At 34.8% G+C, this 6,584-nt stretch overlaps 1 pseudogene; it reads left to right on the forward strand.

Moving 5' to 3' along the window:
- Positions 1-669: 669 nt before the first annotated feature.
- On the forward strand, positions 670-5,592 carry LOC101420736 (olfactory receptor 5J3-like; annotated as a pseudogene).
- Positions 5,593-6,584: the final 992 nt, after the last annotated feature.

Below are 6,584 nucleotides of genomic sequence, written 5' to 3' on the forward strand. Positions count from 1 at the left end.
CTTTTTTTTCATCATATTCTCCATGAATATTCACATTTAATAAACCCTTTTATCCTTCCAATCACATAACCTAAGTATCTTTCTTTTTATCTTTCATTTTATACTCTGTGTTGTCTTTATTCACTTTCTATCCTTATTTCCTTTCGAGCTAATTACTATTGGTACATCTGAAATATGGCCAAAAAATCAGTAAGTAGGGCACTAGGTATCTCAGGAGGAAGTAAATAAAAACAAATGCTAACATATGAAAATAGTCAAATCTATTTCATGCATATTTGAACACAGCACAGGTAACATGAAATGTTTATCACAGTAAAAATGACTGATAACAGAAGGATAAATAAATTCTTCATGTTGTTAAGAGATGACATGGAAACCTATGCCTCAAACTTTCTATGCACTGTTGTTTTAGGCTTAGAAAATAGAATTTATAAAAGGTTGAGATAATCCCTGTCTTTAACAAAACTGATAGAAAAAACCACATGCTTTACTGATATAGAGTATAAGTAATCTTGATAGCCAATATCAGCTTCAAAAAAAGAATAGATCTGGGGCACATTCTCAATTCATTGCATTTAATATTTAATCCACTGTACTGCAGCACTGAACAACTTTGCTAAGGATGATGATGAATATTTGCGTTAGGATCAGCTGTCAGAGACCGTAAGTATGTGTACAATCAGAAGACGGGAGTCATGGAAATTACCCAAATCTGGTGTAAACAGAATCAAAGACAATTCTTATCAACTCACTGTGGAGTGAGTTGGTGCAAGAGAAACTTTCAGTAATGATCCCTTTACTGTACAGAACTAACAGTCCAGAAATTGCAAATTCACCTGTCGTTTGTATATCACCGAGTCCAAAAGAGCAGGGGAACCAATCCCTAACAACCTGTCTTCAGGGTGGCCCAAAACTTCTTGAGACAAAGTCAATAGATGGCAGCTCTGTATGCCCCATTTCACACTAGAGAGACCAGTCTTTACTCTTTGAGTGTGGTTTATAATTACCTTGCGGGGAGGTGGCAAGGCTACTGGGAATTTCTGTTCTGATAAGAATCATCTGTTTACTTTCTGCTCTTTAGACCAGGTAATGTGAGTTGTTTGATTTTCAGGTCAAATAATTCTTTCTTTTGCCTACTGAAATCTGCGTTTGACTCAATTAGGAATTTCAATTCATTCCATTCCATTTCATTTCATTTCAGTATTTCAATTCACTTCACTTAATTTCGTTTCAATTTCAGTTATTATACTTTTCTACTCCAGAATTTCTATTTATTTCTATTTGATAATTCTTTCTTTAATGATATTCACCAGTTGTTCATATATCATTCTCCCAATTTCATTTACTTGCTTGTACATGGTTTCCTTTAGGTCTTTGAGAGTATCTAAACTGTTAATTTGAAGTCTTTATTTAGTAAATTTGATGTCTGCACTATTTCAGAGATGGTTTCTTTCAGTAACTTTTCTTTCTCTGACTGGACTTATTTTAAGTCTTTGTGTGCTTCATAATTTCTTGAGAATTAAATATTTTGAATATTATAATGTGGTAACTCTGGAATTTAAATTCTTTTCCCTACCCAAGCAACTGTGTCTTGTTATGGGTTGTAATTATCTGTTTAGTAACTTTTCTAAGTTATTTCTACATGTGTGTTCACAGAAGTCTCTACTCCATTGTCTCTCGGGTCATCCAGGGATATAGTAATGATTTTCTTATGTTCCTCATGTTAATGAGCAAAGAAAAAATTGTGGCCTATCCATAAACGCCTTCAATGGATGCTTCTCAGGTAGCTGCTTCATCCAGCGGCGTTTAAAACAATGGCCAGCTCTGTGCCAGGTCTACAGTAAACCACTGGCAGATCAAAACACACAGCACCAGTATTTGGAGGACTCAGTTATTACATCCCACCCCACCCTCAGCACCAGGAAACCATTCCAGGAGTCAGGTCACCATCTCCTCTGCTGCCTGACTTGGGGCTGGGTCCTGAGCATAGAAGCTGTTACATAAATCCACAAACTTCCCTGAAATGTACTAGGTTCTTTCTTCATGGAATCCTCCCCCCATCATTGCAATTGTTGGACTAGTCTCCAGCGTTCTGAAATTTTTTATTCCCACAGCTCAGTAGTTGTTTTATTGGAGGGACTGATTCCTGGAGCTTCTGAGACTGCCATTTTCTGTAATGTGGCACTAATTATAAAAATTTGAACATTAGAAATTTACTTGCACATAGTTTTTGTTCTTTTTAAGAACAGCTGAATATTCCATTTTTCTTTGCCTAGCTCTCTCCAATCCAGGACTAATTTCCATTTATTCCAGGCACCTCTGTCTGTCCAGATTTTTTGTTTATCTTCTCATCTCCTCTTCTACTGTGTTTGTATCCCATCCTTACCCCTTGACAGTGACCAGGGAAGGTTTGCATTCTCTCATAGATAATATGAGATAAGGTGCTGCCATTTCTCAAATGTCTAGGAACATTTGATGCATTTATTCATTTTTTCCAATTATACTGTTGTTTTCAGCATCAGAGATATTAAAATCCAAAACCCTTTACAAAAATTGACAAATGCCCTTATCAGCCTAATTTTTAACATTCTACTTTTTTTTCCCCATGGTTTTTATTCATTTTTCTCTTGTGATTTCAACTTTTAAACTTAAAGTATGATTTCTATTTTTATATAATATACAAATGTTTAGGGGTATATAATAAATACCCAAACATTTTGACCACTTCTTTATTTATTGCGGATAACATAATGCATTGAGTATATGATTTTCCAGTAAATATTAGTTTAATGAATGTAAAACTTGATTCTAAAGCAGATTTCTTGCAGGATTCTTCCAAAGCAAAAGCTGCACATTGAACTGAAAGTTGAGATAGGCAACTGGCAGAAATCTGTTTATTTACTATGGGTGTCTGTATTGATTATAGAAAAAACTTTTAAAAATAGTGGAACTTTTCATGAATACTTCTCATTCTTATTACCATAAAGACAAACAAGTATCTTTGGACTATCTAACCATTTATTATTTCTGTTATTTTGAAGCCAAGTATTTCTCATTATTTTTACATAGTATTTTATTGAATTCAAGAATACTGCAGTTTTGCTTGAAATTTTCCTCAGCACTTTATAATGATTGAGTTAATTATATACTTAAGTAGACAGATGTTTCATGGGAAAATGTGAAGCCCCAGAAGAACCTGTGTGCTTCCCAAGGTTTCAGATTGTACTATTAATGTTTAATTAGTGATAGAGCTCATTAGAGAATATGGCAAAAAAAATTTGTTTGTTATAGAATATATATACCTATAGCAGTCCCTTTTATCCAAGGTTTTCCTCTGAGAAGAAATAATTAAATTTATTAAAACATAATTATTAGCTTTTATTTTGTTTGTTGTGTAATTATGGCTAAAATCTACCTTCAACTAGTCTACCTGAATTATTACTCAGCTATATACTACTAAAAGTTTTTATTAACTCAGCATACCAGATAATCAGTAATTGAAATTGCTTTTAAAGAAGAAACTATGGAAATGTTCATGGAGGTCCTAAAGCTTGAATTTTAAAATCTTTTGGTAAATTTAATTTACTCTTTAAAAATGCTTTTCCCCTTGTTTATTTAAATTTCCTCATATTTAGCAGATCAATTTAAACTGAAAATCTGATAGACTATTAGGAGTGTTAAGAATATTGGAGATCATTTACTCCAACTCCACCTCCTGTCATTCACTTCTATATAAAACATCACCTCACATATACCAGAGAATGGTCCAGCCCTGAATAAGTAATAAAATTAAATTTGAAAATTCCTTCTGGATATTCTATTTACTTAAATGATTGCAATGAAAAGTATTTGCTATAAAAATTGTCCCTGGGAAATATTATTCAACTGTTATTCTGAAAAGATAGGGCAGAGTATCTGGAGATAGCTCTAACAAACAGAAATTTCTGCAGTGAAATAAGCATTTTCAATCTGTTTTGTTCAATATGTTGGTCACTAGCAAGGCATGGTTATTGGGCACTTGAAATGAGATTAGTTCCAGAATGTTTGGGTACATATGTGTTTCCATGATATCCATGAGTGTCTGCCTCTTTTATGCCCACAAATAAGAATCAGGAAAGACCAGAGATTTCGACACCTTTATTAGAGTCATGACATCATCTTTGGAGGTGTCGCTTGGCTTATAATTCCTGCTACTTCTCTGGCTATGTAATAATCATTTGTGGATTAACTACATAAACAAGCTCATTTTCCATCTTCATGCCATTTACTCCTGTTATATTGATAATGAACAGAGTTCATAAAAGAGTTTACAAATATTTCTTCAACTTCATACCATTTGCCTTGAATATTCCTCGTGCTGGTATCACCACACTACTGAGACAGACACTTGAGAGGCAAACTGAAATTTTTGAGGACCAAATGCTGTTTCAAACATCTCTTAATGTGGTAGAAATATAAATAGCTCTGAAAAATATTTGATATAGTCTAGTCAAGCTCCAGACATTATAAATATGGAAATGTGTTCAGAAGATTATGTCCTTATCCAGGAATATTTTTTTAAATGTTACTATATGATTTTTTAAATATAATTGATTCCCCTAAACCTGGTCTAATCTGCTTATCCTTTTCACACCAGATTTCAAGAGAAGGAATTAACAAGTGGCTAAAGATAATTTCACAGTTGTCACTGAGTTCAATCTTTTGGATTTGACAAACCAGGCTGTACTGAAAATTGTGCTCTTTGTGCTGTTCTTGGTGATTTATTTCATTTCCTTGGTGGGGAATCTGCACCTGATCTTCTCAATCCAAGTTACTCCCAAGCTCCACATACCCATGTATTTTTTTCCTCAACTGCCTATCATTTGTATATGCTTGGTATTCATCAGTCATTGCAACAAAATGCTGATCAACTTCTTTGCTCTGAGTGAAACCATCTCATTCTCTGCCTGCATAATGTAGTATTTGTTTTTGGGTGTTCATCACCACAGAAGTCTTCTTGCTATCGGTGATGGCGTATGGCCACTATGTGGCCATTGTGAACCCTTTTCTTTACACTGCAGTTATGTCCAAGAGCAAATGTGTAGTGCTGGTCATTGGGTCAATCACAGGTGGAATGATTAACTCCTTGACACACACAATAAGCTTGGAGAGACTGTCCATCTGTGGACCAAATTTTGTCAGCCACTTCTATGATATTCCATCTCTGTTAAAGTTGTCATGTTCTGATACCTCCACGAATGAACTGTTTCTGCTAAGCTTCTCCGGACTCATTGCCATGGCCACCTTCCTGATTGTGATCATATCGTTCATGTGCATTGTTGTTGCTATTTCTGAGGATCCACTCAGCAGCAGGCAGACAAAAGCCTTCTCTACTGTGCTTCTCACCTGACTGATGTGACCATATTCTGTGATACCCTAAGCTTCAATTACATTGAGCCAAGTTCCCAGTATTTTGTAGAGCAGGAGAAGGTGGTGTCTGTTTTCTGTTCACTGGTGATTCCCATGTTAAACCCCTTGATTTACAGTTTGAGAAGCAATCATGTAAATGACGCTATGAAAAGGGCCTTGGAAATAAAGCATTTCTCTTGCTAATTCCAAGTCACTATTTTTTTTACCAAGTCACTATTGATCCTACAGCATTTTGCCAGTCAACCCCCTACTTACCAACATTCACATGAATTCCGTGATTTCTAGGATTTCTAAGAATTATGCAAATAATATTATTCTACATACTTATTTTTCACATGGGGAAACAAGCCTAGAAAGTGGCGATGGTTTTCTGAGTACATGCATTTGAAAATAGTAGCTTAAAGCACAACTCTTTTGAGAAGCTAGGCCATTAATATTTGTGTAAATCAGTCAATCCATAGAAGTGAATGCATATTTGCTAATATTTGGAACACTGAAAATAAATGTACACAGATCAATTTACAGAGTTATAATGTTAGGATTTTTTAAGGACAATGTTTTCTTTAGTTTATTCATAAAATTAACAGACCTGTTTGCCTTTATTCAAAACTGTAAATTCAATTTTAATTAGTGGTAAAACTAAAATTAACTGAAAAGGATGGTTTCATTATAAATGGGATTTCCTACCTAATAGTTATTTCCCTTCTTTTTTTCCTTTTCTGTTTTCTTCAATGCCTTTAATAACAAAAGAAGGGTTCAAGGAAAATAATCATATTATAATTATCACCTTGATATAAGAAATCACTTAATAATGTGCATATGCACATATAAAATGACTTCAAATGTTATTTTAGAATAGGTAAATGTTGTATTGTTTCATCTCTCCTTTGAGGAATCCCCCTTTCCTTTTTCCAGGATTGTATATTTGTATATCTACCTACCCAGACATCTACAAACCTCATGATGGATAGTATTACCAGTTCTATAATGATGGCTTTCTTACTTGTGTGACCTCTCTTTATGTTAAAAATGTTTTTGAACATGCTACGAAACTGAACAGGACCAAGGAAGAGCTTTGAAGGCCTTGAGGCAGAGGGTGGGAAGGGACCAGACACACTGTAGCTTCCAGCGGCCAGTTGCCAGGGCAGCCCAGGGGAGCCTTGTGGGCAGAGGGT

The sequence above is a fragment of the Dasypus novemcinctus genome, chromosome 10 (genome assembly GCF_030445035.2).
Source record: "Dasypus novemcinctus isolate mDasNov1 chromosome 10, mDasNov1.1.hap2, whole genome shotgun sequence".
Taxonomy (NCBI): Eukaryota; Metazoa; Chordata; class Mammalia; order Cingulata; family Dasypodidae; genus Dasypus; species Dasypus novemcinctus.